This window comes from Pelodiscus sinensis, chromosome 14 (assembly GCF_052426305.1).
Source record: "Pelodiscus sinensis isolate ZL-2025 chromosome 14, ASM5242630v1, whole genome shotgun sequence".
In the NCBI taxonomy this organism is placed as follows: Eukaryota; Metazoa; Chordata; order Testudines; family Trionychidae; genus Pelodiscus; species Pelodiscus sinensis.
Genome location: NC_143065.1, coordinates 2,075,801 through 2,088,681, shown reverse-complemented (window position 1 = coordinate 2,088,681; position 12,881 = coordinate 2,075,801). Strand labels below are relative to the sequence as shown.

Genomic DNA, 12,881 nt, shown 5'->3' with positions numbered 1-12,881 from the left:
GTATACCTCACCATATCGGCACCATTCCAGGGATCTCCACAGCCAACCTACGGATACTGCTAGGGGAAAAACCTGCTGATGACTGTGTGTACAGTGCACACATGCCTACGTAGAATCTACATGAGCAATTACTCAAAGAAAAAACAGTTTACCAACATGTTAAGGTCTGTTATAAAAAGGATAGGGATCAATTATTTCTCCATGTCCACTGAATCTAGGACAAGTAGTAACGGGCTTAATCTTCAGTAAGGGAACATTATTGGGGGGAAAAAAACCTGTCTAACTTTAAGGTAGTTAAGCTCTGAACACCCTTCCAAGGTAAGTTGTTGACCTGAGTAACTGATAGCAATAGTAAGTTGTGTTCCTCTATGTAGTACTACAGCAGAAAGAGACACTTTCTCAGTGGGTTTCACAGACATTTGCTAACAGCAAAGGAATGGTAAGAACCATAAATCTTGGGGTAAGGTCTACAATGTAACTGGGAGCAAAGCCCCCAACACAAGCAGACAAACTTGTGCTACCAGGGCTCAAGTTGGCATGCTAAAAATATGGACATTCCAGCTATGGCTTTAAAGCCTAGAGGCGTGAGAGCCTGAAGAGAAATGCCAGTTTTAGAAAGTGAGCTCTAGCCCTGCTAACAAGTTTGTGTATGCAGGGCAGCAGTACCCTTCAATTCCATTCTAGGCCCTGGAGTGGAATGTGCTCTATTGAGCACAGGCTCTTTTGCCTGTTTCCTAAATTTTGACCAGCTCCTTCTTTTTTCGCCCTCCAATCTGTCCCTGTCCCAATCCATGTCCAGGTCTTGATCTGGGTACAAACAAGGAAAGGGTGTGTGACAGAGAACAGGAGAGTGAGACCCCTAGTACCCAGGCAAGTCCAACACCGGTCAGGAGCAACCATTAGAGAGAAAGTTCTTCTGAGCCTCTCAATCCCTAGACTAGAGGGAGCATGCTCAGTTGTTCTGTACAGATGGTGCATAGACTATCCCATCACACACAGTAATGGATGATGAAGCTTGCCCAACCATTCTAAGGAGATAGTGCATGTCCATTCTAGTTAGCACTAGGATCATGCTCAGTGGGGAGAAAATCTTCAGAGATTTAGCTGTTAAGCAAGTCTCTATTGAGCATATGCAAACTGAAATTTTTCAAAGACTAATAATTTGGCTAAATTCTGGTAGATTTTCATGGTGACAACAAAAGGCACACCCCTGATATAAGGAACATCCCCTTGCCAAATTTTATATCACAAGTCCAAAGAACAGAGGTGTCAAATAATTTTTAAAAAGTCACCAGAAACGTTTGTATGGACAAACAACCTATTTTTGATCGTTTCATTCTTAGTGACAGCAGAAGCAATTTGGCTGAAATTCTCCAATAAAATTCAGACTGGGGCAGATGTCCAGCATGGAAAATTTAAGATCAAATGGTTAACACTGGCAGAATCATAAACACATGAAAACATGGTTTTATAATGTGATTTGTCAGACAAACTTAAGAATAGAGAAGCAGAGAGTGCTGCCAGACTCCCCTCCCCCTCCATATTTTTTTAAAAAATAGGACCATTCAGAAGGCTGGTTCCAGAATAATTTCTAAGAACAAGAACAAAAACAAACTAGTACAAATGAGATGGGAAGGGAAAGAGAGAGACGATGTAGAAGAAACAGAAGTAAAAAGAATGAATAAATATTCAGAACGGAGAGCCACTTTTCACATTTTGTTCTGGATCCTATCAGCCTCCTCTGGTGTGTTGCATCAGACTAAAGTCCCTTGTCCAAAGTATCCTTGGTGCAATCTGGATGCAAGTACACTGGGTATTAATTTAACTCCTATATCCAAAATCGAGTCCACCCGAGAACACGTTCACAATTTAATTTTATGCAAAGTGATTCTGGCAGCACTGAGACAATTGCATGGGATGTATATAATTCTATAATAGGAACATTATACAACTCCCACACAACAAAAAGATTTAGCAGTTCTTTCAAAAGGAATCTGCACTAGCATATGACATATAACAACAACAACTTGCATCTGCATATGTTCTTCTTAAAGATCCCACAGTGCTTTATCAATTCAATGCAGGCATCACTTCATCTACCATTGAAATACCTCTTTCGTGAAAAATCTAACAGAACCTACCAATATGAGGTGGGCATTTAGGTCTGAGAGTGAAAAATATTACGTATAGGTAAAACTACATTGTACTCATTTCAATTGCTTTGGAAGTTATTCAGTTTATGAGCACACATGCACATGCAAGCACACACAAATATTCACATTCAGTACATTCCATATTAGGTATGTCCACAACTGTCTGGAAATTCTCCTTGACACAAGCATTATGAATTCCAGAATCTCATTCAACCCAAGTTTGGAGAACAATGAAAATTAATCCCTATAGTGAATCATTACTAAAAAGAGCTGTATTTATTACTGTCATGTCATCTTGAATGATATATACAACCCTCAAATCTCAAACAATACTCTTGGTTAGATATTCAGATACCTTTCCAGTATGTGTTTAATAAATCATACATGATAATAATTGCAGCACTAACTGAAATACTTAGTAATATAACATAAACTGAGTGGAGTAAACATAGGGATAGTTATTTATTTAGGCAAAAGTAATGTAAAATCCATATAAAAGGCGGTAAACTTCTTCCAGAATATTTTTCTAAGTATTTTATGTTGTTTCATTATCAGACTCTAATTACATGATTAAAGGAGGATGAAAATGTGAAATGGAAAAGAAGCTGTTACAATTATGAATAGAAAGGAAGAGTAACAAGTAATTGAGCCACAGTGAAGCAAGAGAGGACATGGAACTAAAAAAAAAGCAGAGTGAATTACCAGTTTGGTTCTCAGTTGCCTTCAGACAGGTATCTAAAATTATAAGGATTTATTGACACCATGCCTCCTAAAGTTTGGAGATTCCACTCAAAATTCCTACTAAATGTAAGTTAAATTATGTTTCCACATTATGGACCAAATTTTCAGCAGTATTCAAACATGCCTCCTATTCTACAGACTCACTTTTGACAATTCAACTAAATATACCCTCAAAAAGCATACTTAAACCCATCCATTCTTTGCATACAAATCAGAACATGGTGGGCCAACTGCCTGGCCTACAAGTCAGAATGACTGCTTGCAAGCACACCAGATCTTACATGTACCAGATCCCTACTCTTACACGTACCCTATACATAGGGTTTTCCTGTCATTTTGCCATTCTTTGATTAGAAGCTGATCAAATAGCCATGATTGTCAATAGTCTAACACAAACAGTATATTATTCTAGCCCAATAATTTCAGATGATGATAATAATAATGTTTTTTCAATAAAATTATTTAAACCAAATAAACTGACAGAGTGAAAGCATCAATTAAATGAATACAAGAAAGCCCTATATCATTCAGGAGAGTAAATAAGTCTTCTGAATGAGAAAGCTTCTTTAAATAGAAGCTTTCCATATTTATAGTATAACCATAGATTTCTTCCCCACCTCCCATATACTAAGTGTTTTCCAATAAAACAAACTTCTCCTGGTTCCTGGAGGATAGTTGCTTCTGAAGACTTTTTCATACTAGATCACAATCTTCCAACCTTGAAATAATTTCCTGTTGTCCACTCATGCTTTCTGCTTTGTGTGCCAGTCTACCCAGTTGCTCCCATTCTCCTTTATCTGATAACACTGACATCAGAGAAATGCCTTAAAACAGACTAAAAAGGCAAGGTAGTTGAGATAATATCATATTGGAGTAACTTCTGTTTGTTAAAGAGAAGATTTTGATCTACACATACCTCAGGGAAAAGAACAGATATGACCTGAGAGTGTGAAGAATCTGTGTCCTACAGTCAGTGAGACTGAATAAAGTCAGTATCTCTATTTTAACTAACTTTAAAATTGATTAATAATAAATATATTTACTAACAGATCTTTGTGTTGTATGTATGTGTGTGTGTGTACACATAAAAGGGAACTTTTGCCAGTGATTATGACCTAGCTTGGTTTTTCTTAAACTTTTTAATTCCGAGGAACACCAAACAATAATTTTTTTGAACCTCCCCACCCCCCCAAAAAAAGAAGTGTCCTGCCCCTTTACAGGCGGCCATTTTGAACTCTGTTGTTCTCCACGGCACACCGGTGTGCCACGGAACACAGTTTAAGAAACACTTACCTAGCTGAAACAAAATACAGGACTATGTAGCACTTTAAAGACTAACAAGATGGTTTATTAGGTGATGAGCTTTCGTGGGCCAGACCCACTTCCTCAGATCAAATAGTGGAAGAAAATTGGCACAACCATATATACCAAAGGATACAATTAAAAAAATGAACACATATGAAAAGGACAAATCACATTTCAGAACAGAAGGGGGATTGGGGGGGGGAAGGTAAATGTCTGTGAGCTAATGATATTAGAGGTGATAATTGGGGAAGTTATCTTTGTAATGGGTACGATAATTAATGTCTTTGTTTAAACCTAAGTGTAAAGTGTCAAATTTAAGCATGAATGACAGTTCAGATGATTCTCTTTGAAGTGTGGTCTGAAAAGGTCTTTGAAGCTGGATGCAGGTAATCAAGTTGTTGAGACAATGTCCTTTCTGGTTGAAATGGCAAGAGACTGTTTTTTCTTTGTGATCCTGTCTAATATCTGTTTTATGGGCATTGATCCATAAATTATATTTCTGGATGCGCAGGAATGTGTTCTTGATCTTATAACTCACTTGGTTAGGTCCAATAATGGTATCAGCAGAGTGAATATGTGGACAAAGCTGGCAACTGGGTTTGTTGCAAGGGAAGGTACCAGGGTTGGTATTAGTGTGGTATGTCCTGTGGTTGTTGGTAAGAATCATCTTGAGGTTAGGTGGTTGTCTGTAGGAGACTATGGGTCTGTCTCCCAGAGTCTCTCGGCGTTTAGTATCCTGTTCCAGTATAGGCTGTAGTTTATTGATAATGCGTTTGAGAGGTTTAAGTTGGGGGCTGTAGGTGATGACAAGTGGTGTTCTATTGTTGGTTTTCTTGGGTCTGTCTTGAAGTAGATGGTTTCTAGGTATTCGTCTGGCTCTTTCAATTTGCTTTTTTATTTCTCCGTGTGGGTAGTTGAGGTTTATAAATGCTTGGTAGAGATCCTGAAGTTTCTGGTCTCTGTCAGTGGGATTAGAAATAAACTGTTTGTGCTTGAGAGATACCTGTGTGGCGTCCTTTGTACTTTGGGAACCCAGTGTCGGACTTTAGACTTACTCTTGCCGACTACATATGTACTGCCATTTTATATCCATTTTGATTATCATCAAGCAGCACATTACACTTTAATTAAAAAACTTGAAATGAAACTATCCTGCCAACTAAAACTGCCAAAGGAACAAAACATGACAGAGATGTACTTTTATTTTTCTGTGGTATGGTGATATACATATATTTTTGCAGCAATATTTCTAGGGCTGGCTGGAACATTTTCTGACACTACCTAGAAATAGGCAGTGATAAAATATGCACTATATGCCTTCATGCATGATAAGTACTAGTTATACTTCTTTGTTAGTGTGCACATGCATATGTGTGAGAAAGAGAGAGAACTCAATAGTGCACTGGGAAAAAAACAAACTCCAAACATGTTAACAAACGTAACAAACTTTCTAACTGAAACAGCATGTACTGTGTTGACAAATGAAATGTACTGTCACAATGGCAGACATCTGTTGACTTGAAAATATGTTCAGCTTGTTTCCTGGCAATGCTTATTTTAAAATAGCCTATCCCTCTTCTTAATTTATTAAAACTTAAAATATACCAAGAGTTATAGATTTATTTTCAACTGCCAGTCACACTGTTCTCTCTCCTCTTGTAGCTCTAAAATCTGGAAGAACCAAACAAAAGCTTAGGCCTTGTCTCCACCTACCGGGAGATCTACACTGCAGAGATCAAGCTCCCAGGGGTCAATTTAGTGGGTCTAGTAAGGACCTACTAAACCAACCACAGATTGCAATCCAGTATTCCACTGGTCACAAGGAGTAAAAGAAGAGTATAAATATATTGCTCGAGTTTGCAGGGGTTTGGTCAGAAAGGCCAAAACACAAATGGAATTGCAGCTAGCAAAGGGTGTGAAAGGTAACAAGAACGGTTTCTATAGACATGTTAACAAAAAGGTGGTCAGGGAAGGTGTGGGACCCTTACTAAATGAGAGAGGTATCCTAGTGACAGATGATGCGGGAGAAGCTGAAAAAAGCCGGAAAAAAGCGTCAGCCATGTTAATGCAAATGCCGCGGGGGATATTTAAATCCCCCGCGGATTTGCCTATTCCAACGTGCTACATTAGCATCCCTTTTCCGGAAAGGGGTGCCAATGTAGACACAGCCATGGTGTTTTCTAATAGGAGAAACTTCAGCAGAAGTTCCCTAGCCTTCCTCACGCATGCCATGAATTGCTTACAGTGCTTGAGCTAGGAAGTGATGTGAGCTTGTCCGAGGCACTGAACACACCGTGAATGTCCATCAGACACCATGGATACCTGTCTTGAAAGCCTGCAAGATGGGCAATGCTTGAAACCCGGGGAACCAAGCATCCCAGGGAGAAAAAATGGCTAAATGTAAAAAGGGCCTCAACAAGAGGAAAAAAATTTAATTAACTACAGCTATTTAACAAGCTAACAACTATTAACACAAAAACTAACATTGCTAACTAACTCTATCTAACAAGATTTTCAAATTATTTGGAGGGTAGCTCTTGCTTCCAACTGAAGCTGGCAGCAGCAGAGAAAGAACTGAAGGGATGACTGCCTGCGTATGTGGAGAAGCCTCACCAATGCATGCCTGCTGCCCTTTTTGGGTAACCTACCGAGGTCACTGCTATCTAACTTTTCCAACTACATGTGCCCCAGGCACCTACGGTGGAACACCCACAGGGACACTCCTCGACCATCCCTAACCATCTTGTCTAGGAGCCATTGATAGACCTATTGTTTATGAACCTGTCTGGTTCTTTTTCAAAATCCATTATAGTTTTGGCCTTCACGACATCTGCCAACAAGTTCCCCACAAGTTGACTGTGTGATGTGTGAAGAAGTACTTCCTTTTGTTTGTTTTAAACCTCCTGACTATTAATTTAATTGAGTAACCCTGTGTTCTAGTTTTATGTGACGGAGTAAATAATACTTCTTTATTCACTTTCTCCACATCAGTCACAATTTCACAGACCTCCATCATATCCCCACTTGCTTGTTTCTTTTCAAAGTAGTTTCTCTCTTAATCTATCCTCATATGGAAGCTGCTTCATACCCTTAATCATTTGTTGCCCTTCTCTGTACCTTTTCTATTTCTAATGTATCTTTATTTGATATGGGGTGACCAGACCTGCATATAATATTCAAGGTATAGGTGTACCGTGGATTTATATAGTGGCATTATGACATTACCTGTTTAATGATCTATCTTTTTCCTAATGGTTGCTAACATTGTTAGAATCATGAACTCAATCATTTCATGAACACTTTCATCCAAGCTGCCATCCTCTTTCAAATCCAAAATCAGTTCCCCTATTTGTTAAAATAAAATCTAGAACAGCTTCCCTTCATGGTGGTTAATTAAGCTTTCTTCACCTTCTAAAATAAAAAAAAAAGTCTCCAATACATTCCAAAAACTTCTTGGATAATCTGTGTCCTGCTGCGTTATGTTCCCAGCAGTTGTCTGGATACCTGAAGTCCCCCATCACCACTAAGTCCTATGCTTTGGATGATTTTGTTAGTTGTTTAAAAAAAAAACTCATTCCCCTCTTCTTCCTGGTTAGGTGGTCTGTAACAGGCATTTGACAAATATAACACAACAAACAAGACTAAGTGTTCTAAAATGTTATTGCTCTTTCTTTAATAGCTTGAGAAACACATAGATCAGTCCAAAATAATAAACCCCTTACTCATTTCCCTGATTCAATTTTCTGAACTTTGAACCTCTCTACTCTATTTAAGTCAGATAACTTCCTCTGGTCTTGATTGGTCCCACATCTAATCCCCCTATACCTACCATGCTACAACTTGGTAATGCCTGTTTCACGAGGCATAAGGGATCAGTCGGCAAAAGCTTCCCCAGCTGATCCATCTGCGTGTAGACTACCGTGCTATGCCGGATCAGCTGATTGTCGGCACAGTGCGGCGGCCATGTTTATTTTAATGAAGTGGGGATTATTTAAATCCCCGCTTCTTTGCCTATGCCAGGTAAACTAGTTCACATGGCTCCATCGACGGAGCCATGTAGTCTAGACATACTCTATCTATCATCAAGACTTCACAAATGGAAACATGCCCTACAAAGTATTGTCTTTGCTGCAACATTAACTTGAGTTATAATTCAAGCACGGACTCTAATTCAAGTCCCCATTCACACAATAAATACCCTTAACGTGAGCAGGGTGATGTTTTTATTTGAGTTAAAGACTAGGGTACAGACTAATACTCAAGCTAGCAAAACTCGTCAACTGCTAACATGAACACTGCAGCATGGAGAAGGCTGTCCATTTGAGTGTGGCTAGTTTTCTAGTGTTTTCCACAATTCCCTCATGTGCCTAGAAATGACAGACTATTTCTCTCCACAATTCACTTGCATAGAATTCATAGAGAATTCATATCCTGACCACCCACTTCCATTCCTCTACTGTTTCTCATTTGTTCATTCATCATTTATAAGATGCATTCTTTTTAATTTGGCATTTGTCAGCCTTTTCAATTCATTTTCATTCATCAATTGCTCAGTTACCATTTGTCAGATTTCTCAACATATTCTGATGTGCCAGCACGGCTTGTTCATCATGTTAGGCAAATTTGTCTTTTTCTGTATTCCATCCACTCATTCATCAGCTCCTCAACCCTTGGGTTTTTTTGCACATAGTGATTGCCTCACAGATATTCATTGGCTTCGCTAATTTGCTTCAGTTTGGCCTTGGTTTGGCCTCATTTGTTTACTGTCATTCCCCTTTGACATGTGTCAGCTTTGGTGGTTGCTTGCTGCTGGCTCCAAAACTATTTGTCTGTCTCCATTTGTTTTCAGGAGCATCTATAGTCTCTTACTTTCTTGTGCTAGTGAGGGATGCTATTGGCAACTCAACAATGTCTGTCATTTGTTCACCAGCCTAAATTAGGAGTATCTAAATTCAAATCAATGGCGTTGCTCCCAATACCCACTGCTGTACAAGAACACACTCACAGGCAGGGGAAGTAGGAGTGCAGGGGGGTTGCAGAAACCCCAGATTTTGCACCCTGCTTCCCCCAAACCCAGGGGCTGGCTCCATTGGCCTCAGGTCCCATCCTCCAGGCAGCCCCCGCCCCCGAGGGTCCCACCATCCCTGATGATTTCAGCACCTCCCTGGGGTCCTGCCATCCACTGTACCCATGGGCTCTGCGGCCTGTCCTCTCTGAGGTCCAGGCCAATAGCAACAGAAGCTCCACTGCCACTTGGGATCCTGCTGCCAGCCCAGGGCTCCACAGCCACCTCCAGCTATGGCTAGGTTACCAACTCTCCTGGACCAAAAGGATCAGACAATTTGAAGCTATGCCAGGAAAGCTGACAACCCAATGTGGGACACGGTGGGGGGTGAACAGGTATAGAGTGTAGAGAAGCTCAGCAGCTCTACCCTAAAATTAGTTCCAGGGGCACAGCAGACTTTGCCCTATAATTGGAGTATAACTAGACAATTATACAAATGATAAAGATATATTGCTACTTTAGCCAATAGTTTCCTCAGAAGATCCACTGTAGGACTGAAAAGCAGTTGTGGGCTCCGCTCTCTGTGCCACTAAAAGATTGTTGTTGTTGCATGTCAAGGGAAAGATGGGGAACATACTTTGTGGATACATAAGGGTCAGGATTTTGTTAATAGTAAATTATAGCTGTCATTCATTACAGTGGGGATGGCCACATTTTCAGAAACCAAAGGTTGTACCGACAGTTTCCTGGGATCCTGAGTGCCACTCCTAAACTATCTTAGAAACAATATTTTAAAAATAGATTACAGTAAAAAATGTGGATGTATATTTTCCTAGCTAGATGAATAGATATTGCTTATTTAAGAACAGTAACAAGGGGAAAACATATAGCATTGCAGTTATTGTAAGAAAGAAGTCATGATTTGCATTATAAGCCCCTACACTACACTTGGGCCTAAACACTTAAACAATTCTGTATTATAATTTGTTCATCTATGATCCTAAATTAGTCAAAGATGCAATTCATCATCTATACCTTTAAATAAATAATAAAGAAATCTGAGTTATGAAAAAGAGAAGACAAATCCCGAAGCCTCTCATCCAAACAATTTTATTGGTAACAATAAAAAAGTTCTCAAAATTTTCTTAGGTTTACTCTCAATTAATACATCTCAGCATGCTGTATTCCAGTAATATTTTTAACATTAACTGTGTTACAGACAGTTACTCATATATCAAACATCTTTTCAGCAGCGTTTTTTCTAGTGCTGTGTCTTTATTATAATAATTCCCCATGTTTTTAATCTAACAGGTTTTGAATTTAATAAATCTGGATTAAACAACATTGTTCAGATGTCAGTTATTTTATAGATATTCTCTCTCTCTTTCCCCCGCCCCCTTATTCTGTCTTCAATTCTGTAGAGTGTTTAGCAAGGAACATATGTATGAAACATTTTTCCTTACTAGCATACTATTTAGACCTGGGTCAGAATATAAGAAAGTTAGTTAAGAAAGAAAAATACTTTTGCAAGCACAGAAAATATATTTCTTAGTTGCACTGCAATTTTAAAAAAATCTTCCACATAATGTGTCAGATTCATCCCTGGTATAACACTATTTAAGATGATGATGTTAAAACAGGGCTGAAATTGGACCAATGTCTTTGATTTATACAGAATCATAGAAAAAGATTAATAGAAGGAACTTAGAACAGTAAAAGAATCCCATCACTCTAGCAGTAATGTAGATTAATAACAATGCTTTCTAACATTGCACAAGTTATGCAATTAGAGTACCTATCAATCTGAATCCTTAATCCTGAATATATCCAATACACCATAAAGTAGTTATAAATTCAATATACTCACACCTGAAGAGATTAACATATATTATAGTTTGGACCTCTGTGGTCTGGCACCATCAGGAGTTTGCCGGACTGGGAAAGCTCAATTCTGGCCCTTCTGCTGACAGACTCCAAGCTTTCCTGGGGCTCATCAAGCTGCTGTTCCAGGCCCCCCTCATGGCTTCCTGCTGGGCTTTGCTTCCTGTCTCCAAGCTCCTGGCTGGGCTCCACTACTAGTCTGGCCCCAACCCCGGCCACTGGGTTCTGCACCCCCAGTCGGGCTCCACTGCCAGCCCCAGTGCCAGGCTCCTGGCTCCTCTCCCCGTCACTGGCCCCCTGTTCCACTCCTGGCTGCCAGACTCCCAGCTGCTAGGGCTTTCTGGGCCAGCAACATCCATGTCTTGCCAGACCACAGATGTGGCCAAATCAGAGAATCCTGGACCAAAAGGGTTTAACCTGTATACTTAAAATTAATATTTTCCACCATTTCCAGCCACACAAAAGGTATGTTTGTTATTCATATCGTATTTTTAAAGAAATACACATCTGCCAAAATATTTTCTTGCTCTATTAATTTAATAGTAAAAATACCAATTCATACCCTCACAACAAAGAAGTTTCAAAGATAGCAATGGCAGACGAACAGCCAGTCTACAAACTACATTGTTTTCCCCACAAAGAATTCTGTAGTTTCTTACCCATATAACAAGAAGAAAAATGTTATTATCAAAGACAGCTTATGAAATGTGATCTTGAAGTCCCAAAAGCTTTTGTACTCGGTGTTTAGTAATATTTATAAACATAATGCTACAAGATAAGCTGTCCCCTAAGGCTTTTTAGAATGTTGTAGAATTGCTACAAATACATCAGTAATTGCATTGACTAATTGAACTCCATTATTAAATGAGCTGTATTCTGTTACAAATGTTGAGACTCACTTTTGGATGCATCATAAAATTACAATCTATTGACTATAATCTGCAAAATGATTTAGCCTACTGTATTATGATTTTGTTGTTGACATTAAAGCCAAAAATCAGATCTACTCTGCTGTTGCCAAAAATGTAGTACAGGTTGAACCTCTCTAGTTCAGCATCCTTGGGACCTGACCAGTGCCAGACCAGAGAATTTGCCAAACCCCAGAAGGTCAATATTATCTAGAAGCATTATCAATACAGGAAGTCCCCGGGTTATGTACAAGATAGGGACTGTAGGTTTAGTCTTAAGTTGAATTTGTATGTAAGTCGGAACTGGTACATATTGTAGGGGAAACTCTAGCCAAACATTTCTCCAGAGCTCAGTTTTATTCTCCCACACCTCGCTTCCCTCAGTCCTTTATTCTCAAGCTGAGGTGTCTGCTGAGAAAAGCCGCTCCGCGACTCCCTGGTCTGCTGGGTGGAAGCAGCTAGTGCGGGGTTGCCTCACCCCGTTTGTAAGTAGGGATCTGATGTAAGTCGGATCCATGTAACCCGGGGACTGCTTTCTGGGTTCTTTGAAGACATTTTGGGTAAATTAGAGCTAAATAAGAGCACAGGACACTGGGAGCCAGGACTGGTGGCTGTAAACAAATTTTATGAGACCTCAGGAAACTTTATGGAACTATACTCATGATAAGTGGACATCCAACTAACTAAAATCGTGCCGGACCACAGATGTTGCTGGAGAGTTACAGACTAGAGAAGTTCAAACTATACAACATATCATGTATAATTCAAAATGAAAGGAATACAAACTACTAGGTTTGCACAATGCCTTTACGAAAACTGACATTCACAATACTTTTTACACTCTGTAGCACAAGACAGTTCTACAAATCAACTTTCTTATTTGCTTCT

General features: G+C 39.4%; 1 protein-coding gene and 1 long non-coding RNA gene across 3 annotated transcripts in view; one reads left to right on the top strand and one right to left on the bottom strand.

The window, feature by feature from the left end:
* ENTREP2 (endosomal transmembrane epsin interactor 2) overlaps positions 1-12,881 on the bottom strand; it is a 349,968-nt gene that overhangs the window by 210,208 nt on the left and 126,879 nt on the right. The window lies entirely within an intron of this gene.
* The window catches only part of LOC142818364 (uncharacterized), a 30,443-nt gene that overhangs the window by 4,687 nt on the left and 12,875 nt on the right, over positions 1-12,881 (top strand). The window contains exon 2 of the long non-coding RNA XR_012895868.2: positions 2,709-2,884. This is a non-coding gene — a long non-coding RNA (uncharacterized LOC142818364). The remainder of the gene's footprint in view (positions 1-2,708; positions 2,885-12,881) is intronic.